The following is a 25,346-nucleotide window of genomic DNA, read 5'->3' as shown; positions in this document are numbered from 1 at the left end:
AGTGGAAGAGGGGCCATGCCCTTTAGGGGCATGCCTCCAATAGCCTGAGGACCTCCCGCTAGGTCCCACTTACTAAGGATTCGATGTTCACCACCTTCTGTGAGTACACCTCCAAATCCTAGCATCCTCGAGCCTTTGAAATGGCTTCCATAAGTCAAGTGCTGCACTGTGGAGCTGATGTGAGACTTCTGGAATGAGATCGTAACAGGCAACACGACTTCTGTTTGCTCTTTAGCACGTGTGCCTTCAAAATCAGGAAACAGCAGAGACAAAACCAGGGTTCCTAAAGCCACCATGCGCAGGAGCCACGCGGAGAGGCCCATACAGTAGAAAATGATGCCCGAGGACTCCAGGGGCATCTGCCCCTGCCAGGCAGCAGAGTGTGAGTGCGGACCCCTTGGAGGTGACCCTGTCCTATGTTAGAGCACAGACCAGGTAGCTGTGCCCTCCTGCTACAGCGATCTCTCTGGAAATCCTTTCCCCTGCTGCTGCTGTGGGCACTACAGACAGCAAGCCACCGCCCTCTCCCCGCCGAGCCTGGGGACCAAGGTCAAGTGGGAAAGAAAGACCAGACTCCTTGTGGTCAGGGACCTGCCCTCCCTCCACCGTGGCCACTTGAGTTATGGCCTCCGGTCCTATCTAGTGCCTTTCCATGTGATTTTCAGCACATAGTCTGGGTGACATGATATGGAACCTTCCCCCTCCCTCAGAAATCTATGAAAGCAAGAAACTGTCTTTGTTCTTAAGAAACCGAAGCCCCTCTCTCTGTCTCTCTGGCTTCAGCGATCCTGCCATGTTCTTCAATATGGTGTAATAAACACCCCCTCCCCCAATAAACCTCAACCCGCAAAAGAAACCTGTCTCTGTCTTTCTACAGAACCTGCCTTTAAAAATCAATCCTTTTTTAATCTAACACTCCAACCCTGGGGGACTGCAGTCCCAGGAGACACTCCTAGCTGCTATCACACTGACCAGCAGCCCTCAAATCTAGGATCTTACAATCTATCAGAAATAAGACACAATATTCTTGTCTTGGGTGAGTTTTGGAATGCTCTGTTGGGAAGGGGTTTGACATAAGCTGGGAGGAAACATGATTAATTTCCACCTGCAAGGTCTTTCCATGACTTAGTTCCATAAGCCATGATTAACACAGCCCCCTCTTTTTGTCCCTTCCTTCCTTCCTTCCTTCCTTCCTTCCTTCCTTCCTTCCTTCCTTCCTTCCTTCCTTCCTTCCTTCCTTCCCTCCCTCTCTCCCTCTTCCTTCCTTCCTTCCTTCCTTCCCTCCCTCCTTCCCTCCCTTCTTTCTTTCTTTTTCTTTTTAGTTTTCTGAGGTAGGGTCTCACTGTAGCTCAGGCTGACCTGGAATTCACTGTGTAGTCTCAGGGTGGCCTCGAACTCATGGCGATCCTCCTACCTCTGTCTCCCGAGGGCTGGGATTAAAGGTGTGCGCCACCACGCCTGGCTTCTTTTTTTGCCTGTTTCATCTCAAGCCTGTATAGGAGATAGCAGAGGCTACACTGCCAGGTTTTAACTGGCTTGCTGAGCTGTGTGGCTTCAGGTAGATTACTCAGTGATTTTGTTAAATAGGAACAAGAATAATAATTCTTGGGCACACTTGTCTGTTGCTATTGTCTGCCTTATGTTGGCCAGGGGATGATGTCCACCCTCTGCTCATACCACCATTTTCCCCTGCCATCATGGAGCTTCCCCCTTGAGCCTGTAAGCCGAAATAAACCTCTTTCTTCCCACAAGCTGCTCTTGGTCAGATGATTTCTACCAGCAATGCGAACTTGACTGCAACAATAAAGTTGGTACCGAGAATGGCATTGCTGCTGGACACCTGACTGTGTGGCTTTAGCCTCTTGGAGCTGATTTTCAAGAAGAATGTGGAAGGATTTCAAACCTCAGCCTAAGAGATGCCTTGAAGTGCTGTAAGTACAGCTTGATGGACTATTCTGGTCTGAGTTAAAAGATCTGAATTTAGTAAGAACTATGGACTGTGAGGTTTGGCTTATGAGGGTGAGAACGAGCTGTGCCTGGACTAGGCTAGCAGTTTGTGTGAGAAGCTTACTGTGATGCCCGTGTCCTGAGAAGTTGTGCAGGGTTGCTTTGCACAGAAATGGACTTGTGTGAGCAGAGGGTTATGGCACAGAAAGAAATCTTTAGGCCCAAACTGCTGCCTGTTGAACTGTGACTGAGAGATTATAACCATTGAGATTGGGCCAGCTGCCCTGCACGGGGACAACAAAAGGCAGGCAGACTCTCTTGAAGGGGCCCGAGTGCTGAAGGAGTGTCCTGTTCTCCAAGGTCTGCTTTATTTCCCCCTGGATAAACAAATTGGCACCCTACCTGGTATTGTGGAGTATAAGAAATGCAGGAAAGAGAGGGTCATTGAGTCTGCAATGTGGTCTTGTGTTTTGGAAATGGCCATGGGCATTTTTTCAGGTTTTCTGGTTGCCTGCATGGAGACTTGATGGAGCCATGAGGATGAACCATGGATTGCAGTGGAGACCCAGTGGAGATGCCAGGACCATGAGATGGCTGCTAAGGAAAGCTGCTGGCCCCAGATGAAGTTTTCCAGGACTGTGAGTAGCCTAGCTGGAGGGGCAGAATTGGAGTTCCAGAGACTTGTTCTTGGTTAGAATTACCGGACTTGGAGACTTGTCACTGGCTGGAGTTGTTGGTCTTGGAGATACAGAGTTTGATGTTGGCCCTGGTTGTTTTAAATCTTGTATTGGTTGAATATTTCTTTCTTTTTTAAAAAAATTTTGTTCATTTTTATTTATTTAGTTGAGAGCAACAGAGAGAGAAAGACGCAGTAGATAGAGAGAATGGGCGCGCCAGGGCTTCCAGCCACTGCAAACAAACTCCAGATGCATGCGCCCCCTTGTGCATCTGGCTAAAGTGGGAATTGAGCCTTGAACTGGGGTCCTTAGGCTTCACAGGCAAGCGCTTCACCGCTAAGCCATCTCTCCAGCCCAGCCTTCATCCATTTTGCTATTGGTTGAATATTTCTTTGCTATGCCCAGTGTCATGTTTTGCAGCCTGAATGTTTATTCTGTGCCATTATGATTTTTTTTTGGTGGGGGGAATTTTGTTATTATGGCTCAATTAAAAGATCTCTGAATATGGGAATGTTTGAACATTATTAGGATTGATAAAAATTGTGGGTACTTTGAAAGTTGGACTGAATGTGTTGCATTTTACATCATGGATGGTTAACAATTTATGGGGGTCAGGGGTGGAATATGGTGGTTTGATTCAGGTGTCCTCCATAAACTTAGGTGTTCTGAATGCTAGGTTCCCAGCTGATGGAGATTTGGGAATTAACACCTCTTGGAGGCAGTGTATTGTTGGGGGCGGGCTTATGGGTGTTATAGCCAGTTTCCCCTTGTCAGTGTTTGGCACACTCTCCTGTTGCTGTGGTCCACCTTATGTTGGCCCGGGGGTGATGTCTGTCCTCTGCTCAAGCCATCATTTTCCCTGCCATCATGGAGCTTCCCCTCAAGCCTGTAAGCCAAAATAAACCTTTTTTGTTTGTTTGTTTGTTTGTTTGTATTTATTTGAGAGCGACAGACAGAGAAAGAGGCAGAGAGAGAGAGAATGGGCGCACCAGGGCCTCCAACTACTGCAAACGAACTCCAGCTGCATGTGTCACCTTATGCATCTGGCTTACGTGGGTCCTGGGGAATTGAGCCTCAAACCGGGGTCCTTAGGTTCACAGGCAAGCACTTAACCACTAAGCCATCTCTCCAGCCCCAAACCTTATTTTTTAAAATAAATAATAATAATTGTTTCCTCACAGTTTGTTGTTGTTGTCGCTGCTGCTGTGAGGTGTGGTTTATTATAGTGCTGGGGATTCTGGGGATCAAATGTAGGGCCTCCCTCACAGGAAGTGAGTGTCCTGTCACTGGGCTACACCCTGGGTCCCCCTGCTTGGGTTGTTGAAAGGAATAAGCAGCTGACGTACACAGGGCTTAGATGGCTGCTGATACAGGGAAAACCCCGTACAACATTCTCTTCTAAGACACTGCCCATCGGATTGGAGCTTTCTGTCACATCAACTGGAAGACAGCTGCACAACACAAACCTTTTCTGGGGGCCTCTGGATTGAAATGTTTCCCAGCATCCGCCTATCCCAGAAACAGGTCATTATCAGCAAGCCCCCTCGGAAGACCTCTGCACATGTTGTGTGTGCTCTGGTTCCTGCCACTCACCTCTGGCTGTCCTGCTCCCCCAGGGAAGGGTGCAGACCCCATGCCTCACCTTCCTGCCCTTCAGCCTACTGGGCTGTTTACAGGCCTCGGTCCTGTGCTTCGGAAACCAGACCCCTTCCTTCCTAGGTGCTGGCCTGAGCAGCAGCGCCCGACCCTGCCCGGGTCTCCGTAGGCTCAGGAAACCAGATGTGAAGCTGCGTTATTGGGAGGTGAACAAAAACAACAACAAAAACACAACCTCGCAGAATGTTCCAATTTCTGTGTAACTCTGTTCATTGATCTGGTTATGCTTGGCCTCTATTAAATATCTGTGCCCAGCCACAGCTGGCTAACTGAGTTAGGAGAGCAAAAGAAGTTCTGGGAAGAGAAACAATGACAGGAAATCCAGCTCAGTGGAGGTTTTTTCTGGGGAGGCTGTGGACACAGAAACATGGCGAAGGGAGGAAGCGGCAGGCACTCCTATGTTATCAGGCAGTGGCTGGCAACTCCCCACAAAGCCACTCCTGGCTCACTTCCTTCAAGCCCTTTGACCTTCCATCCATGGGCTTGGCGGATTATTCTGGGTTTGGGGTGTACTGGGAGGGAAGGGAGGGCAGGGGCAGTGCTAGGGGTGAGCAAAAAGAAAGGGCAGCCAGGCATGGGGGCGCACGCCTTTAATCGGGAGGCAGAGGTAGGAGGATCGCCGTGAGTTCGAGGCCACCCTGAGACTCCATAGTGAATTCCAGGTCAGCCTGGGCTACAGTAAGACCCTACCTTGAAAAACCAAAAAGGGGGGCCAGTAGTGGGGGTTAAGGAGATAGCTCAGTCAGTAAAGCACTTGCTTTAAATTCAGGCCAGGCTCATCCCTTTGTAGGCACCATACCTCTTGGGCCAAATAAGCCAAAAGGCAACCTTTCTGGCAGGGGTGGTGGTGAACACCTATCATCACAGACTGGGACAGTAGAGGAAGGAGGGTAAAAAGTTCAAAGGCATCCTGACTACACAGTTTAAGACCCAGCCTGGGATATATGAGACTGTCTCAAAAAGAAAGACAAACAGGCAATATTTTCAAACCCCACTGGCCCATGGGGCGGAGCAGCTTATGTTCTGTCTGTGTGTTTCAGTGATCCTAAGGAGGGTGGAGGGGTCTGCAGAGATATACTGCAGTACTTTCGGGGTACTGGTCTGGGGCAGAACATGGAGTTGCTTAGGAGAGCACCCAAATGATGTTTGTAATCAGATGAGAAGGATACAGCATTCTTTTTCTTAAAAAAAAATATTTATTTATTTGAGAGAGAGAGGGAGAGAGAGAGGGAGGGAGGGAGAGAATAGGCACACCAGGGCCTCTACCCACTGCAAATGAACTCCAGATGCATGCGTCCTCTTGTGCATCTGGCTTACATAGGTCTTGGAGAGTTGAACTGGGATCCTTTGGCTTTGCAGGCAAACACATTAACTGCTAAGCCATCTCTCCAGCTCCAGCATTTTTAAAAAAACTATTTTTAAAAACATTTTATTTATTTATTTATTTGAAAGAAGGGAGATAAAGAGGGAGAGAGAAAGGGAGAGAAGGAGAGAATGGGTGTGCCAGGGCTTCTAGCCACTGCAAATGAACTCCAGATGCCTACGCCACCTTGTGCATCTGGCTTATGTGGGTCCTGGAGAACTGAACCTGGGTCTTTTGGCTTTGCAGGTAAGTGCCTAAACCTTTTCTTTTTAATTTCAGATAGAGAGTAGAACAAGAGAGAGAGGATGGGCACACCAGGGCCTCCAGCTGCTGCAAACGAACTCCAGATGCACACACTACCTTATGCATCTGGCCTACGTGGGTCCTGAGGAATCAAATCTGGGTCCTTTGGCTTTGCAGACAGGTAAGTGCCTTAACTGTTAAGCCATCTCTCTAGCCGGATACAGCATTTTTTTTTTTTTTTATGTCCCAGAGAAGCTAAGATAAGCAAAGACTACTTAACTTCTTCAACATGTATTTGGGGCAGGCTCATTGATCCTTGACACCTCTGTCATCTCCATTGATTGTTCATGAATCATCATTATGGGTCATTCATTCCTCGTCTTTCAAGCTCCCGCATGTAAGGCGCCATGTTAGGGACAATGCTTCCCTTCATCAGAGCTTTGTAAGTGCCACGGGTGATCTTACTTAACTCTACCCACAATTCCATAAGGTAGATCACTGAGTCTCCTGTTATAACCTATAGGTCTATTGTTCATGTATTCAGAAGGCCTTGCGGTGGGAAGAGAAGGCTGGGGGAGATGGGTCAGTGGTTTAAGGAGTTTGCTTGTAGAGGGGCTGAAGTGAGTTTGATTCCCCAGGACCTACATGCCAGATGCAAAATGTCTGTGATCTCAGAATGTCTACAGGTAGAGCCAGGAAAATCTGAAGACCAGTGCTGCCTTGTGAGGAAAGAGACCTGACAGCACTCAGGAGGCAGAAGGCAGGAGGATCGCCATGAGCTCGAGACCACCCTGAGATTACATAGTGAATTCCAGGTCAGCCTGGGCTAGAGTGAGACCCTACCTCGAAAAACCAAAAAGAAAAAAAAAATTAAGAAAAGGTGGAGGAAGGGCTGGAGAGATGGCTTAGTGGTTAAGGAGCTTGCCGGCAAAGCCTAAGGATCCAGGTTTGATTTCCCCAGGACCCACGTAAGCCAAATGCACAGGATGGCACATGCGTCTGGAGTTCGTTTGCAGAAGCTGGAGGCCCTGGCGCGCCCATTCTCTCTTCTCTCTACCTCTTTCTGCTTGCAAGTAAATAAATAAAATAACAACAAGAAAGGGTCAGTAAATAAAAAAAAGATAACAATAAAAAAGGGCCTTACTGGTGGCACTGTCCTAAGTTCTGGAGACCAGGACCAAGTGTCCCTGCTCTTGTGGCACAGGAGAGAGGCGGGCAGTTAGTGTGAAGTGTGATAAAGAGCGTGGCACACAGAAGCGCTGTCATGGGAGGGAGGGAGACGGATGACAGCCACGTCTCCTGTGCTCTGGCCACTTTCCTGGATGTGTAGGAGTGTAGATGGAACCCCAGGGCGCTCTTCTGAGTGAAAATTTCAGACCAGTCCAAGTGTGAACTGTGTTAGGCTATATGAACACCCACGGAACTGCTCCGTCAGGGCGGTGACAGGTTATTTATCACAGTAAATTCCCGAGGCATGAAGCACTTGGCTGGCAGGTGTCACAAGGGCTGTGCTACAAAAAAACATGCACTGTGGATTAGTTTGGGGGTCATTATCCCTTCTGGGCATGTCTGGGTATTGCAGTCAGGTTCGCATTGCTAGCAGAAATCCCTCGACCAAGAGCAGCTTTTGTGGGGAAAAGGGCTTATTTTAGCTTACAGACTGTAGGGGAAGGTCCATAATGGCAGGGAAAATGATGGCATGAGCAGAGGGTGGACATCACCTGCTGGCCAACATACGTGAACAATAGGAACAGGGGAGTGTGCCAAACACTTGCGTGGGAAAACTGGCTGTCACCCATAAGCCCGCCCCCAACAATACGCTCCCTCCAGAAGGTGTTAATTCCAAAATCTCCATCAGATGGGAACTTAGCACTCAGAACACCTAGGCTTATGGGGTGCACCTTAATCAAACCACCACATTCCACCCTTGGCCTCCATAAACTGATAACCATACATGATGTAAAATACAGTGCATTCAGTCCAACCTTAAAAGTCCCTGTAGTTTTTATGAGTCCTAATGATTTTCAAACATTCCCATAACTGAAGGTCTTTTAACTGAGCCATAATGACAAAAAAAATCCACTCCCCCCCCAAAAAAAACCCATAATGGCACAGAATAAACATTCACACTACAAAACATGGCATTGGGCATAGCAAAGAAATATTGAGTCAATACAAGATTTAAATGGGGCAAATATCAAACTCTGTAGCTCTAAGTTCAACAACTCCAGTCAGTGACAAATCTCCAAGTGTGATAATTCTAACCAGCTACAAGTCTCTGGCATTCAAATTCAGCCCCTCCAACTAGGCCACTCAGAGTTCTGGAAAATTTCATCCAGGGCTGACAGCTCTCAGTTGCAGCCATCTCATGGTCCCAGCATCTCCACTGCAATCCATGGTTCATCCTCACAAGTCCATTGGGTCTCCATGCAGGCATCCAGCAAGCTTGCTTCCTACTGCCCATGGCCATTTCCAAAACACAAGACCACATTGCAGACTCAATGACCCTCTCCTTCCTGCATTTCTTATACTCTACAATACCAGGTAGGGTGCCAATTTGTTAATCCAGGGGGGAATAAAGCAGACTTTGAAGAACAGGACACTCCTTCAGCATTCAGGCCCTTTCAAAAAGAGTCTGCATTCCTTTTGTTGTTCCAATGCAGGTCAATTGACCTAATCTCAATGGTTGTAATCTCTCATATAATTGCAGCTGAATGGGCAACAATTTCAGCCTAAAGATTTCTTTCTGTGCCATATCCCTCTGCACATACCAGTCCATTTCTATGCACTGCAACCCTGCACAACTTCTCAGGACACAGGCATAACAGCAAGCTTCTCACACAAACTGCTTCTAGCCCAGTCTAGACAAAGCTCCTTTTCACCTTCATAAGCCAAACCTCACAGTCCATAGTTCTTACTGCTTTCAGGTCTTGCAACTTTGACCAGAAAAATCCATCAAGCTGTACTTACAGCACTGCAAGGTGTCTCTTAGGCCAAGGTTTCAAATTCATCCACATTCCTCTTGAAAATCAGCTCCAAAAGGCCAAAGCTACACAGTCAGGTGTCTAGCAGCAACCCCACTCTTGGTATCAACTTCACTGTTGTAGTCAGGTTCCCATTGCTGGCAGAAATCACTTGACCAAGAGCATCTTTTTGCAGAAAAAAAAAAAAAGGTTTATTTTGGCTTACAGGCTCAAGGGGAAGCTCCATGATGGCAGGAGAAAATGATGGCATGAGCAGAGGGTGGACATCACCCAACATAAGGTGGACAATAGCAACAGGACAGTGTACCAAACACTGGCAAGAGGACACTGGCTATAATACCCATAAGCCTGATCCTCTTACCTCTGTCTCCCAAGTGCTGGACCACCACGCCCAGCTTTTTTTTTTTTTCTTAAATTTTTTTTGTTCATTTTTTATTTATTTATTTGAGAGTGACAGACAGAGCAAGCAAGGCAGATAGAGAGAGGATATGGGCGTGCCAGGGCCTCCAGCCACTGCAAACAAATTCCGGACACGTGCACCCCCTTGTGCATCTGGCTAACATGGGTCCTGGGGAATCAAGCCTCAAACCGGGGTCCTTAGGCTTCACAGACAAGCGCTTAACCGCTAAGCCATCTCTCCAGCCCCAGCTTTGTTTTTTTTGAGACAGGTTCTCACACTGTAGCCCAGGCTGGCCTGGAACCTGTAGTGATCTTTCTGCCTCAGCCCTTTGAATGCTGGGATTGTGAGTGTGCACCACCACACATGGCCAACTGCATGACTTTTCAAAGCAAGTTTTATTTTTTTTAAAATTATTTATTTATTTATTTATTTGAGAGCGACAGACACAGAGAGAAAGACAGCTAGAGGGAGAGAAAGAGAATGGGCGCGCCAGGGCCTCCAGCCTCTGCAAACGAACTCCAGATGCGTGCGCCCCCTCATGCATCTGGCTAACATGGGACCTGGGGAATTAAGCCTCGAACTGGGGTCCTTAGGCTTCACAGGCAAGCACTTAACCGCTAAGCCATCTCTCCAGCCCGCAAGTTTTATTTTTGAAACAGCAAGATAAACACACAATACTAGATTTAAACGATACCTAAAGTTACATGTCACAAAGGAAGTCTCAGGTGTTGGGGAGATGGCTCACCAATTAAAGCACTTGCTTGAAAAACATGCTAGCCTGGGCTCAATTCCCCAGCCACCCAGAGAGCCAGATACAAAAAGTAGCCCTGACATCTGGTGGTCAATTACAACAGCAAGAGACCCTGGCATGCTCTACCCCTACTGCGTGCGTGTGCGTGCACACACACGCACTTGCCAATAAATAAATATATTTTTTAAAGTAATACTCGGGTTTGAGAGATGACTTAGTGGTTAAGATGTTTGGCTGAAAAGCCAAAGGACCCAGGTTCAATTCCACAGGACCCACGTAAGCCAGATGCACAAGATGGTGCATGCATCTGGAGTTTATTTGCAGTGGTTAGAGGCTGTGGCGTGCCCATTATCTCTCTATCTGCCTCTTTTCCTCTCTTTCAAATAAATAATAAGAGTAAAATTTTAGAAAAGTAATTCTCCTTCTTGTCCCTGGTCCCACACCCAATCTTCTCCCATTCCCTCCACCAGCTGTCTATGTTGAGATAATCTCCAAGGATCTATGTTACTCCTGTGTTGATCCATGGGCTTCTCACACACTTGGATGTGGATTAATACTTTTCAAATAGGATAGCCCTTGACCTTTCCCCCTTGGTAAAAAAAAAAACAACAAAAAAAAAACAAACATACAAACAACAACAACAAAAGAACAAACAAGCAAGCCAGATACCACTGGAGGATCAGAAGAGCATCCAGAGAGGGAGAGAGGGTAGAACAGAACAGGGGTGGATCCCACATGGCTAAGATCATGAGTAAGGAGTCAGCAGACCTGAATGCAAATCCTGACTCTCTCCTCTTTCTCTCTCTGCGGCTGCATGCCTTTTTTTTTGTCTTTTTTTTAAAATTATTTTTAATGTTTTATTTATTTATTTGAGAGCGACAGACACAGAGAGAAAGACAGGTAGAGGGAGAGAGAGAGAATGGGCGCGCCAGGGCTTCCAGCCTCTGCAAACAAACTCCAGACGCGTGCGCCCCCTTGTGCATCTGGCTAACGTGGGACCTGGGGAACTGAGCCTCAAACCGGGGTCCTTAGGCTTCACAGGCAAGCGCTTAACCGCTAAGCCATCTCTCAAGCCCAGCTGCATGCCTTTTTAAAAAAATGTTTTATTTTTATTTATTTGAGAGAGAGAGAGAGGGAGAGATACCGAAATTGGCAGGTAGAGAGAGAGAGAGTGAGAGAGAGAGAATGGGTGCACCAGGGTCTCCAGCCACTGCAAGCGAACTCCAGATGCATGCACCCCCTTGTGCACCTGGCTTACGTGGGTCCTGGGGAATCGAACCTGGGTCCTTTAGCTTTGTATGCAAGCGCCTTAACCACTAAGCCGTCTCTCCAGCCACAGTTGAATGTTTTGGCTAAGTGACAGAACCTCCCAAGCAGCTCTGTGAACTAGGAATGGTCATGACTTGATGAGGAGCTAATGCAGCTGGGCACTTAGCTTGCTTCTGGCCCAGAGCTGAGAAGGTGGTAGCCGTAAAAATTACTGAGTTGGGGTCTCTAAGCCCCGCCCCACCCCAGAGCCCCTGTTGGTATGCAGACATGTATTCAGGTAACAGGCCCGCTTGATAGGGTGTGCAAGTCACAGACAGGTCACTAGCATCCTGACTGGGTGGGTGGGTGTTGGGGTGGTGTTGGGGTGGACTTCGAAGGCTCGTTCTACTGGTTTCTTTTGGGTGGGTCTGTGGCTGTAACCACCTACTCACTGCCTGTTTTTGAGAGTTGTGTCTCATTTAGGATATGATTTTTTTTTTTTAGGTGACAGGGTTGGTCTCAGTCATCTTTAGGTTGCTTCTGTCCTTGTATGCCAAGAGGGTGAGCTTTGCCTCAGGGAAGTGAGCTGCTCTCACCATCATGGCCTTTTTATTTAAAAAAAAAAAGAGGAGTCAGCCAGGCGTGGTGGTGCACTCAGGAGGCAGAGGTAGGAGGATCGCCAAGAGTTCGAGGCCACCCAGAGACTACAGAGTGAATTCCAGGTCAGTCTGGGCTAGAGTGAGACCCTACCTTGTTGCAGTCAGGTTCGCATTGCTGGTAGAAATCACCCAACAAGAGTAGCTTCTGGGAAAAAGAGAATTATTTTGGCTTACAGGCTCAGGGGAAGCTTCACGATGGCAGGGGAAAACGATGGCATGAGCAGAGGGTGGACATCAACCCCTGGCCAGCATAAGGTGGACCACAGCAACAGGAGGGTGTGCCAAACACTGGCATGGGGAAACTGGCTATAAAGCCCATAAGCCCGCCCCCAACAATACACTCCCTCCAGGAGGCATTAATTCCCAAATCTCCATCAGCTGGGAACCTAGCCCTCAGAACACCTAAGTTTACGGGGGACACCTGAATCAAACCACCACATACCTTAAATAAAAATTTAAAAAGTGACTCCTTTTTTTTTTTTTTTTTTTTGGTTTTTTGAGGTAGGGTCTCACTCTGGCCCAGGCTGACCTGGAATTCACTATGTATTCTCTGGGTGGCCTCGAACTCTCGGTGATCCTCCTACCTCTGCTTCCCGAGTGCTGGGATTAAAGGTGTGTGTCATCATGCCTGGGTTAAAACAAAAAACCAAAAAAACAACTTTTTGTTGTTGTTGTTATTTTGTTTTGGTTTTTTTCAAGGTAGGGTCTCACTGTGGTCCAGGCTGACCTGGAATTAACTATGTAGTCTCAGGGTAGCCTCGAACTCACGGTGATCCTCCTACCTCTGCTTCCCAAATGCTGGGTTTAAAGGCGTGTGCCACCACACCTGGCCAACTTTTTATTGACAACTTCCATAAATATAGAAAATATGCCATGACCATCATGCCCTGTTACCACTTGACTTTTCCCCCCTCCCAAATCTCCCCTCCACTGAATCCAATCTTCTTTCCAACTAGTCTCTTCTATTTAGATTATGCAAGTCTTGTGTAGGTAGTGTCAGCCACTGGGAGGTTATGAATATCAAGACCACTTTGTGTCTGGCAGATAGTATTGGAAGCACTCCTCCTTTTCTTTTGGCTCTTACATTCTTTCCACCACCTCTTCCCAATGGTCCCTGACCTTGGAGAGTGTGACACAGATGTCTCGCTTGGTGCTGAACACTTAACCGTCTGTCCCTTCCTCTCAGCATGATGGTGAGTTTTGCATCATCCCAGTGCATGCTGGCCTTTGGAAGGAATCCTGATCAACAGTATCTTGGGACCACCTCTGCTCCGTGGTGTGGCAGCAAGGGCCCTTAGCTCAGCCTCTCTCAGGACCACGCCCAGAGCTCGCCTTCTTCCTGCTTTCTACCACCCAGCTCTCTTGGCCCTGCTCCCTGTGGCCCCAGAGGGCAAGGCTGCTTCCCCTCGGCCCTTACTTGGCCTGGATAAGGTCTCGAGAGTGGAGGCAAGGCCTGTCCTGAGGGCTGAGCTGGGTGGAGCTTGGTGTGGGGATCAGCTCGGCTGAGGCTCATGAGGGACAGATGGCACTCCTGGGGGATGGGACAAAAGCCAATGTGGCAAATCATCGCCCATACCTGTCACCTTGGAGCTTGGCTCTAGGCTGCTAGCGTCAAGAGAGGAGGAGAGGGTTGCTATGCAAACAAACCCGCTGCAGCTGGCGCAGAGAGAAGCTGGCTCCCAGGTGACGAGCAGCCCTGAGCGCGTGTTTGATGGTTTGTACCCATCAAGGCAGTGAGGAAGGAACATCCTGCAGGCAGGAGACCCTGTGATGCTCTTGGAGAAGGGCACCAAGGCTGAAGCTGAACCCCTCTTTCAGGGGCATGACGTCAAGTGAGGCGTGCCAAGCAGAGCTGTCTTGTAAGTATCTGCAGTAAGGAATGTACTCGGAGACCCGAGAAAGTGTGGGGAGAGAGTCATTTAATTGTTCTGCAGAGTTCCTAAGCATCAATGACAAGTGTGACTCAGGGGAGAACCCTTGCCTGGTGAAGTTGATCCCTTGCACACCCCAAACCAAAATCAAGCCACCAAACCCAAGAAAGCAAAGTCAACATTCTGGGGGTGTGTTCCCCTCCTGGGACTACTCCATGTCCATGCCTGCACCCAAGGGACAGGAAGACCCAGGACAGGGTGCTCAAGCCATGCCTCCCAGCAGCTCCCTTTGCCTCCCCTCCCCTAGCCCACATCTGACTCACAGGCCTAGGAGTGCAGGTCGAAGATGCTGTTAAGGATGCTCAGGAGGGCTGGAGAGATGGCTTAGCAGTTAAGCACTTGCCTGTGAAGCCTAAGGACCCTGGTTCGAGGCTCGGTTCCCCAGGTCCCACGTTAGCCAGATGCACAAGAGGGCGCACGCGTCTAGAGTTCGTTTGCAGAGGCTGGAAGCCCTGGCGCGCCCATTCTCTCTCTCTCCCTCTATCTGTCTTTCTCTCTGTATCTGTTGCTCTCAAATAAATAAATAAAAAATATTTAAAAAAAAAAAGGATGCTCAGGAAAAGTGGAGCCTGTTGTGTGGACACGATGAAGGCTGAGCTTATCTGGAGGAGGGTAACCAGGAGCCTGAAGGCCACAGTGCTCCTCACCACCCGCCCCCAAACTCCACGGTCACAGCTAGTGACCCCACATAGGGGCAGGGAGTGTTAGTCAGCTTTCCATCCCTGTGACAAAACACCTGGGGGACCAGTCTCCAACAATGGACATTCAAGACCCCAAAGGCCCAGAAGATTCTCTGAAGTGAGGCTGCTGCGGCCTGAGTCCTGCCCCACTTTCCTGTGGTCTCGCTTGGTTGTTCTTATGACGTGGTGGTAGTTCTGTCCTTCTGTCTATTTTCTTGTGGAAAAACAAGGCCCTCCTGGCTCTAGGATAGCCTTGCTCCCAAGGGAAACCTTGAGAGAACAAGTAGCAGCGCCCCCTCCAGGGATCTCCTCTCTTCTTTCTGCAGAGCCACAAGGCCTGTCCGCCCACCCCTGTATGAATTCTCACTCAGGTGGGAAGGAGTTAGGGAAAGGGTTACCACCAGCCAGCTTAGGTTTTGAAAAAATGACCTCAATCCCCTTCTGTCCACACAGTGGGTGGTGGTCTTGTGCTTGTTCTCTGGTCCTCTTTCACCCTCCTCAGGGACCAAATCTGAACATTCTGGCAGTTTGAGTAAAGGTCCCTCAGAGATGTTGGTGTCCAAATTGCTGGAATCTTTGCAGTTGTAATTCACAATCTTACTTTTCTTACATTACCTGGTGAGGCTGATATAATCACCAAGCTTCTTATAAAAGGAGGCAAGATGGGCTGGAGAGATGGCTTAGCGGTTAAGCGCTTGCCTGTGAAGCCTAAGGACCCCGGTTCAAGGCTGAATTCCCCAGGACCCACGTTAGCCAGATGCACAAGGGGGCGCACGCATCTGGAGTTCGTTTGCAGTGGCTGGAAGCCCTGGCGCGCCCATTCTCTCTCTCTCTCTCTATCTCTGCCTCTTTCACTCTCGATCTCTCTCATATAAATAAATAAATAAACAAAAAAAATTTTAAAAGGAGGCAAGAAAAGAATGTAAGAGCCAAAGGAAGGGTAGGACTCCTTACAACGTGCTCCCTCCAGACACAAAATGGCCTGGATATCCATGACCTCACAGCACCTGACGCTACCTACACAAGACCATCATAATAGGAGGAAAAGATCATGACACCAAAATAAAAGAGAGACTGATTAAGATGGGGCAGGGGATATGATGGAGAATGGAGTTTCAAAGGGAAAGGTGGGGGAGGGAGAGAATTATCATGGGATATTGTTTACAATTATGGAAGTTGTCAATTAAAAAAAATATATATAAATATATAAATTTTTTTAAAAAAGGAGGCAAGAGGTCAGAGAGGAGAGAAGATCCAAAGCTGTTGGTTTGGAGACAGACAGAAGAAGAGGCCATGAGCCAAGGAATGTGGGCAGCTTGTAGTATCCAGAAAAAGCAGGGAGATAGAGTCTGCCCTTGGGCTTCTGGAAAGAATGCAGTCCCCATGATATTAGACAACTGACCTGCAGAACTGCCAAAGAGGAGACTTATGTTATTTGAAGTTGCAAATTTGTGGTAATTTATAGCCGTGGAAGCATACAAATGGAAAGATGAACGAATGCCATGGCTCCTCGTGATGGCCTTGAGCATCTAATGATTAATGGAGTACATAGTGACAAATGGCCACCTTGATTGCATGTTGAGATGATCCACAGGAGCTTGGCTCTATTACTTAGAGGTGTGACCTTGGGCAACTTTGTGCTTCTGAATTCTCACCTGTGAATGGGAACATAATACTTAAAACTGTGAGTCAAATTCAATCATGTTGTAAATGCTATGAAAGGGATTATATTATTACTTTTAATTTAAAAATATTTATTTATTTATTTAAAGAGAGAAAGAGGCAGATGCAAAGAGAGAGAGATTGGGGGAGGGAGGGTGGGAGAGAGAGAATGGGAGCATCAGGGCCTCTAGCCACTGCAAACAAACTCCAGGCACATTCACCACCTTGTGCTTCTGGGTCCTGGGGAATTTAACCAGGGTCTTTTGGCTTTGCCAGCAAGTGCCTTAACCGCCTTAAGCCACCTCTCCAACCATTACTATTATTATCATTGTTATTATTATTATTTTGGTTTTTCAAGGTAGGGTTTCACTCTAGTCCAGGCTGACCTGGAATTCACTATGGAGTCTCAGGGTGACCTCGAACTCACGGTGATCCTCCTACCTCTGCCTCCCAAGTGCTGGGATTAAAGATATACACCACCATGCTCGGGCTTTATTATTATTGTTAAATTAAAACATAGAATTGCTATGAGAGACATGTGATTTGTTCATCCATGAACAATTGTGCACAGTGTTTAGTCCTGCTTGACCACAGTGCACTTCCATTTTCTACTATCCAAGAATGCCTAGCTTTGCAGAGAAGAAAAGAAAGGCTCACCTCAAATCAATATAAACCATTGATTCTTTTCTAACAAGTTCTCAGCCTGGTCACGAAGTCTGTTTTCCTGTATATTCATTGCTACCATCAGCCTGACCCAGAAGATAAAATCTATAACCATTCCAACTTCTCTTTTCTTAAATTTTTTTTATTTAGTTGAAAGGGGGCAGAGAGAGAGAGAGAGAGAGAGGGAGAGAGAGAAAGAGGGAGGGAGGGAGAGAGGGAGGGGAAGGGAAGGGAAGAAAGAAAGAAAGAAAAGAAAATAGAATATTGGTATACTTAGGCTTCTTATCACTGCAAAGAAACTCTAGATGCATGCACCACTTTATGCATTTGGCTTTACCTGAATATACTGGGAGATCAAACCCAAGCCAGTAGGCTTTGCAAGCAAGAACCTTCAACACTGAACTATCTTCCCAGCTGCCATTCCAACTCTTATTATTATGAACTTCTCAAATGGACTGAGAATTCCAAAGCCCTGGGTGGTAGAAATTATTGGGGCTAGACAGTGGTTATTTTCCTCTTTATTTTCATTAGATGTGAGTGAAAGTCTGATGCTGGATTTCTGGGAGACTTTTTTCTTTCTTGGTAAAAAAGAAACTAGTTATAGTCCAGTCAGGATGACAGATACCACTATAACAGGGCTAGTCATGAGCCCTAGGGGTGTAACATCTGCTGTGTCTGGCTAAATGTATATACTTTGCTCACCAAACTGCCCAGTAAGCACTTCTCTTAATGTTTATACCCATATATTAATGCTACTCTCACTTTTAGTTGGAGACGCTTCTCTTTTCAAATGGCAGTGACCTTGGGATGACTCAGAAGGCACCACAGTGCTGAGAAGAAGTGACAGAAGAGTGCTCAGCACTGCAATATCTCAATCACACCTTCCAAGTCTCAGGGTCTAATGTGGAAGAGGTGGTGGAAAGAATGTAAGAGCCAAAGGAAGTGTGGGACTCCTTACAACATGCTCCTCCAGACACAAAATGGCCTGGATATCCATGACCTCACAGCGCCTGACACTACCTACACAAGACCATCATAATAGGAGGAAAAGATGATGATATCAAAATAAGGGCTGGAGAAATGGCTTAGTGGTCAAGTGTTTGCCTGTGAAGCCTAAGGACCCTGGTTCGAGGCTCGATTCCCCAGGACCCACGTTAGCCAGATGCACAAGGGGGTGCATGCGTCTGGAGTTCGTTTGCAGTGGTTGGAAGCCCTGGTGCGCCCATTCTCTCTCTCTCTTTCTGCCTCTTTCTCTCTCTGTCTGTCGCTCTCAAATAAATAAATAAAAACTAAACAAAAAAATTAAAAAAAAAATAAAAGAGAGACTGATTGAGGAGGGAGGGGATATGATGGAGAGTGGAGTTTCAAAGTTGTCAAAAAAAAAAAAAATCTGGGCTGGAGAGATGGCTTAGCAGTTAAGCGCTTGCCTGTGAAGCCTAAGGACCCCGGTTCGAGGCTTGGTTCCCCAGGTCCCACGTTAGCCAGATGCACAAGGGGGCGCACGTGTCTGGAGTTCGTTTGCAGAGGCTGGAAGCCCTGGCGCGCCCATTCTCCTCTCCCCCTCTATCTGTCTTTCTCTCTGAGTCTGTCCCTCTCAAATAAATAAATAAATAATTAAAAAAAAATCCAGGCATGCTGGTGCATGCCTTTAATCCCAGCCCTTTGGGCAGAGGTAGAAGGATCACTGTGAGTTCAAGGCCAGCCTGGTCTACAGTGAGAGCCTATCTCAGAAATCCACTCCTCAAAAAAACCCCATCAAGGTAAACATCAAGTCCTGAAGCTACATGTGCAGCATCTAGGACTCCTGATGAACTCCTCTGGACTCCAAAGGTGTGAGATCTCCACCCTCCAGCTGTGCTGCCTGCAGCCTGGGCAGAATCCAGCCGTGGTCCTGGCATCTCCAGCATCCTGGGGTCTCTACCACAACCCATGGTTTACCTTTACACAGTGGCTTCACAGGGCCTCGCTGCAGAGACCTTGACCCTGCCTGACACTGTCCAGCCTCAGCAGCTCCCAGAACTGTGGTTGCATTCCATGGTCTTCTACTGTCTGCATTTGTCATACGAGGTGGACAACCCTGCCGGATTCTTTATCCGTAGGGCATCAAGCCAAACTCTGAGGAGCAGGAAACTCTTTCGGGCCTCCTCCTTTTGGTACTCCTGTCTTAGCTCAAGCCTTCCGTGGGTTGGGGGTGTCACTCGGGGCATCTTTTCTGGTGTCCCAATGTGGAGCAGCTGGCTCATCCTCAATAGTGGTGATTTTTTTTTTTCTTTTTTAACAATTGCAGCTGAGGTGGTTATAGTCTTTGGGGCCTGAAACTAGTTATTTGCTCAAATTTCTTTCAGTGCCAATCTTTAATCTTTTTTTTTTTTTAATTTTTTTTATTTATTTTTTTGAGAGCGACAGACACAGAGAGAAAGACAGATAGAGGGAGAGAGAGAGAATGGGCGCGCCAGGGCTTCCAGCCTCTGCAAACGAACTCCAGACGCGTGCGCCCCCTTGTGCATCTGGATAACACGGGACCTGGGGAACCGAGCCTCGAACCCGGGTCCTTAGGCTTCACAGGCAAACGCTTAACCGCTAAGCCATCTCTCCAGCCCTCTTTAATTCTTTTATAACCTTCTGCTATGTAGTTTCCTCTACCCCCAAAACACCTGTCCATTACTTTGACATTCAGCCTTGGTCAAGTTCTTAGGACATGGGCAGAATGTGGCCAGCCTTTCCACCAAAGCACCACATGAACTGCCTCTATCCCAGTTCATGACAAAGTCCTCTTTATACCTCTGAAACCTCATAAAATGAGCCTCCACAGTCCATACTTCTCTCTGCATTTTGGTCTTTCAAACTCTCTCCAGAATAGTCCATTAAGCTCTGTGTATAGCATTGAAAAGTTTCTCTTGGGCTGGAGAGATGGCTTAGTGGTTAAGTGCTTGCCTGTGAAGCCTAAGGACCCCGGTTTGAGGCTCGATTCCCCAAGTCCCATGTTAGCCAGATGCACAAGAGGGTGCACGCATCTGGGGTTCATTTGCAGCAGCTGGAGGCCCTGGCGCACCCATTCTGTCTCTCTCTCTGTGCCTCTTTCTCTCTCTGTCTGTCACTCTCAAGTAAATAAATAAATAAATAAAAAGATTTTTTAAAAAAAAGGAAAGAAAAGCTTCTCTAGTCCAAAGTTCTAAGTCCTTCCATACTCCTCCCACAAACCAATTCCAAAAGACTAAAAATCCACATGGTCAGTCTTATAGCAGCAACAGCCACACTCCTGGTACCCATTTTCTGTAATAGTTACTTTTTCATTGCTACGTAAAAACACCTGCCCAGAGACAACTTGTGGACAGAAAGGATTTATTTACTTATTTATTTTATTTTATTTTATTTTTGAGGTAGGGTTTCACTCTGGCCCAGGCTGACCTGGAAGAAAGGATTTATTTTTGGCTTACAGTTTTGAGGGGAAGTTTCATCACGGTGGGAAAAGAGTGGTAAAAGCAGGAAGCTGGCTTGCATTGTGACAATCAGCAGAGAGGAAGTAGAGAATGAGCTCCTTATGAACACTCAGTACGGCTGGACAAATAAACTCCGAATTCCACCTGTAGTGACACACCTCCTCCAGCAAGGTTCTATCTCTCAAAGGCTCTACCAGCCAGGGATTAAGTATGAGTCTTAATAACAAGCACATGAGGCTGTAGGGAGCACTTTACATCAAACCACCACAGATGCTGAGTTATCAAAGACAATCTTACCAAAGAGAGCCTCTTTCTCTAATTCTACTTTTATTGTTGTATGTTTTTATTTATTTATCTATTTGATAGCAACAGACAAAGAGAGAAAGAGGCAGAGGGAGAGAGAGAGAATGGGCGTGCCAGGGCCTCCAGCCACTGCAAACAAAGTCCAGATGCGTGTGCCACCTGTGCATCTGGCTTACTTTGGTCCTGGGGAACCAAGCCTCAAACCGGGGTCCTTAGGCTTCACGGGTAAGCACTTAACCACTAAGCCATCTCTCCAGCCCAAATTTTCTTTACTTTTATAAAAAATATTTATTTTGCCGGGCGTGGTGGCGCACGCCTTTAATCCCAGCACTCGGGAAGCAGAGGTAGGAGGATCACCATGAGTTCGAGGCCACCCTGAGACTACAGAGTTAATTCCAGGTCAGCCTGGACCAGAGTGAGACCCTACCTCAAAAAAAAAAATTTATTTTATTTATTTGAGAGAGAGAGAGACAGAGGCAGATATATATAGATTGTGAGTGTGCTAGGGCCTCCAGCCACTGCAAACTCCAGATGCATGCGCAACCTTGTGTATCTGGCTTACGTGGGTACTTGGGAGTTGAATGTGGGTCCTTAGACTTTGTAGGCAAGCACCTTAATGACTACGCCATCTCTCCAGCCCTGAACCTTAAATATTCTGTGTATTGTTCTGAACTATGTGTATGTGTATGAGTCGGGTGTATATGCCACGGCACACATGTGGAGACAACCTTGGGGTGTGATTCCTTGCTTTCCACCTTGTTCAAGACAAAGGTCTTTCTTTTTTTGCTGCTTCAAACACCAGGTTAGCTGGTCAGGATTTTCCTGACTCTGCTTGCCATTGCCCTAGGTGCATAGAAATTATATACATACTGGGCTTTATCTGGGGGTTCAATCTCTGGTCATTAGGCTTGCACAGTAAGTGTTTTAAACTGCTGAGCCATCTTCCTAGCCCTTTTTTCCCTCTTGAGCCAAGGTCTTTCTCTGGAGCTCAGCCCGTCCTTTAATGTACTACATAGCTCATGCTGGTGTTGAACTTGTGATCCTCTTGCTTCAGCCTCTGGAGGGATAGAGTAAAGGTGTGTGCTACCATGCCTGGCTACGAACTCTTAATTTTTTTTTTTTTTTGGTCAAAATGAGATGCCACTATATTGGCCAGAATGGCCTCCAACTCCTGGGCTCAAGTAATCCACCTGCCTGCCTCTACCAAGTAGCTTGGACAGCAGTGGGTTCCACCGCGTTCAGCTTTGAGCTCTTGACATTTTGTTGTTTTTTTTTTTTCCTCCAAATATTTTTCTTTGTTAAGTTTTTAAGTTGGTTATGTAAAATAATGAGTTTCATTATGACATTTTCATATATATGTATCACACACACATATATATAGATATAGATATATCTTTATGCCTTGCCCATATTCACCCTGTAACTACCTTTCCCCTTCTACTACGTGCTTTAACTCTTCCAACAACCCTAGTGGTAGGTCCTAACATCACTACCCTCTTCATTTGGTTGAGGACTTGAATCCAGGCAGTTTGGTAACAGACAATATGCGGTTTATCTCAATTGCATGCCAGGAGCCAAGGACAGTTTCTAAAAATAAGTAGAAGTTGTTTTTTTTTTTTTTTTTTTTTTTTTTGAGGTAGGGTCTCATTCTATCCAAGGCTGACCTGAAACTTACTATGTATTCTCAGGCTGGCCTCGAATTCACAGTGATCCTCCTATCCCTACCTCTCCAGTGCTGGAATTATAGGTGTGCACCACCACACTCCAGCAATAGTGGCATTTTTTTTAAGTAGGAGAATTTCTATTTCTCCTTCAGATGCCAGTGCCTTCAGGAGGCCTTCCTTGGTCCTTCTCCCATGTCTTTGTTTGGGTTTTCTTTTTTCTTTTTCTTTCTTTTTTTTTTTTTTTTTTTTTTTTTTTTTTGGATTCTCGAGGTAGGGTCTTGCTCTATCTAATCCAGGCTGACCTAGAATTCACTCTGTAGTCTCAGGGTGGCCTCAAACTCACCGTGATCCTCCTACCTCTGCCTCCTGAGTGCTGGGATTAAAGGTATGTGCCACCACACTCAGCTATTTGGGTTTTCTCCATCTATACCCAACATCACATCTAAAATTGCTCCCAGGAATGTTTTGCTATTTGAACATTGTCCCAACATCACTACTGGACCATCAAGTCTCTCCTTTTGCCTCACAGTGCCTGGCAGACACTTGAGCCTAAAATGCCACTTTATGCAGCTTCTCTGCTCCCTTCACAGGTCTCTATTTCCTCTTTCTATCACTTCCAAATTCTGTCTTAGCTTCCAGTCTGGCCTTCAGCTGGCCTCTCTCCATTTCCACCTAACCAGTCTTGCTCACAGAGCCTCCAGTCTCACCTGCCCATGGAGACTCAGCCTTTGGGAAACTACACATCATGACTCAATCATAACGCAAGTTAGTGGGTTTCCAGCACCATGATTTACCACATGATTTGCCTGCTCTTGCCTCTTAGGTTCCCTGTTCAAGGAGGGAGCAGCCAACATGATTCCCATTCCTCAACAATCCTCCAGCTATCCTCTGGATAGTACTATATGCCCAGCCATCTTCCCAGTTCAGAGCTTTTATTTGCTTCATCCAAAAGTCCTTTCTTCTTGGCACCAGTGTCTTTGGCTGCCCGAGGAGGACTTTAAGTCTCCCTTGTGTATCCCCTGGCTGTCATTGGTCCTTTTAATTTAATTTATTTATTTTTTGGTTTTTCGAGGTAGGGTCTCACTCTAGCCCAGGTTGACCTGGAATTCACTATGGAGTCTCAGGGTGGCCTTGAACTCATGGCGATCCTCCTACCTCTGCCTCCCCAGTGCTGGGATTAAAGGCGTGCACCACGATGCCTGGCTTGTCCTTTTTATTTTAAATCTGTTATCTTCTTCACTCCTGTCCCTCTTGGCCTGCCTGTTTTTTCCTGCACTACACCACTCTCTTTCCCATAGGAAAGAGCTTACACTGACCTCCAGGTCTCTGCATCAGCTACCTTTAGGAAGATCAGCAAGCACCTCCATCCAACAGTTTCTGAAGTGAACACACTTGAGCCTGAATGCCCACCCTGGCCAACCTGTGTCTCTCATCTGACTTGCCGTGCTGTGGCAAAGATGGTTTTGCTTGGTTATGTTTCCAAGCCAGAGACTTGGGGGTCATCTTTGACACTGCCCCATTCTTATTCCTGTGATCATCTATCCATGCTCCAACTCTGGCTCTGGAAGTTTCAACCCGAGTGTTCCCTTGCCTGGGTACTGCCTCCACTCTGACACATCCCAGGCTGTGTCCTTGGTTTGACGTTTTCAAATGTTTCTAAAGATAAGTAGAGGCATTTTTAAGTAGGAGGAGTTTACCTGGCAAATTCCCATTTCTCTAAGCATCTTACATCTTCAACCGGTCATAAAAGATCAGTATTCCGGTTGTGGTCGTCAGGTTCATTCTTGAGGCAGCCTGATCTTGTTCCCTCCATCTGGTCATTGAGTCTTGTGGGCGTGCTCCTGTCCGGCAGGTTATACTCAAAGCAAGTATGGACTTGATTTTCAAGTCTAGGTTCAGTCACTAGTTTATGGTGCAATCTCAAGCAAGTGTTTAATCTCTTTGGGCTTCCATTTTCTTATCTGTGAAATGGGGCTAAAAGACATGCAATTTTAGTGCATGGAAAAGGTTGGTGTTGAAAGCCAGTTGGAAAAATTGGACACCTCACTAGATAGTCTTGAATAAATAAATATATTTCTACCTCATACCAAATACCAAATAAACTGCAGATAGACAAAAGTTTCAATGTAAAACACAAAACTATTAAAGAAGTAGAAGAGAAATCATCTTGAAATTGAGACTTTCCAAACACAGTATTATATGAAAGCCAGTTCTTATAATGGAATTGATTAATGAATTTGATTATGCAAAAAGTTAGACTCTAAGGGCTGGAGAGATGGCTTAGTGGTTAAGGCACTTGCCTGTGAAGCCTAAGGACCTGTGTCCGATCTCTCTTCCAGATCCTGCTACATAAATCATACATACAAAGGTGAGGCAAGCGCAAGGTTGCACATGACCACTAGGTGGCAGAAGCATCTGGAGTTCAATTGCAATGGCTGAGGCCCTGGAAAGCCAATTCTCTCTCTCTCTCTCTCTAAAACAAAATAGATCTTAAATAATAGGGCTAGGGTGTGTGGTAGAGCACTTGCCTAGCATTTGTGAAGTCCAAGGTTCAATCCCCAGTGCTGGCAACAAAACAAAAACAAACTCCACTACCAGCAAAATCATACTAAATACTAAGAAATAGGGAAAAGATACACACAGACACACACACAGTCTCTCACCTGCAGGGGGTCACTATGATTACGAAAGTGGTTTTCTCAGGGCGAGGCTTATCCATTGCACTCAAGATGTTCTGAACCCTGCGATTTCCCCAAATGTGGGAAACTCGACTGCATACTTTGTGGTAGTGGGGACTGCATCATACTCCCCCCACAATTAAACAAAAACAAAACAAAACAAAACAACAAAAGATACACACACAGATTGTAGGTGAGATGGGATGGAGTGGGAGAAAAAAGGCCAACAAACTGGAAAAACATATTTGTAATATATATGACAGTTAATGATGCAAATTTCTGTAATATGTGAAGGGCTTTTAATACTCAGTAAGAAAAAGAAAACTACTATACAAAAATATTAATAAATCCAGGTGCATGGACAATAGAAGCAAAAACACAGTTGGGGGCTGGAGAG

General features: G+C 46.6%; 1 non-coding gene across 1 annotated transcript; it reads left to right on the top strand.

The window, feature by feature from the left end:
* The first annotated feature begins 24,926 nt into the window (after window positions 1-24,926).
* Window positions 24,927-25,086, top strand: LOC123459202. The gene has a single exon (XR_006636100.1). It is a non-coding gene; the product is annotated as a U1 spliceosomal RNA (small nuclear RNA).
* The last annotated feature ends 260 nt before the right edge of the window (window positions 25,087-25,346 follow it).

This window comes from Jaculus jaculus, chromosome 2, assembly GCF_020740685.1.
Source record: "Jaculus jaculus isolate mJacJac1 chromosome 2, mJacJac1.mat.Y.cur, whole genome shotgun sequence".
Classification (NCBI taxonomy): domain Eukaryota; kingdom Metazoa; phylum Chordata; class Mammalia; order Rodentia; family Dipodidae; genus Jaculus; species Jaculus jaculus.
Note: the sequence above shows the minus strand (reverse complement) of the source record. Positions and strands in the feature narration are given on the sequence as shown.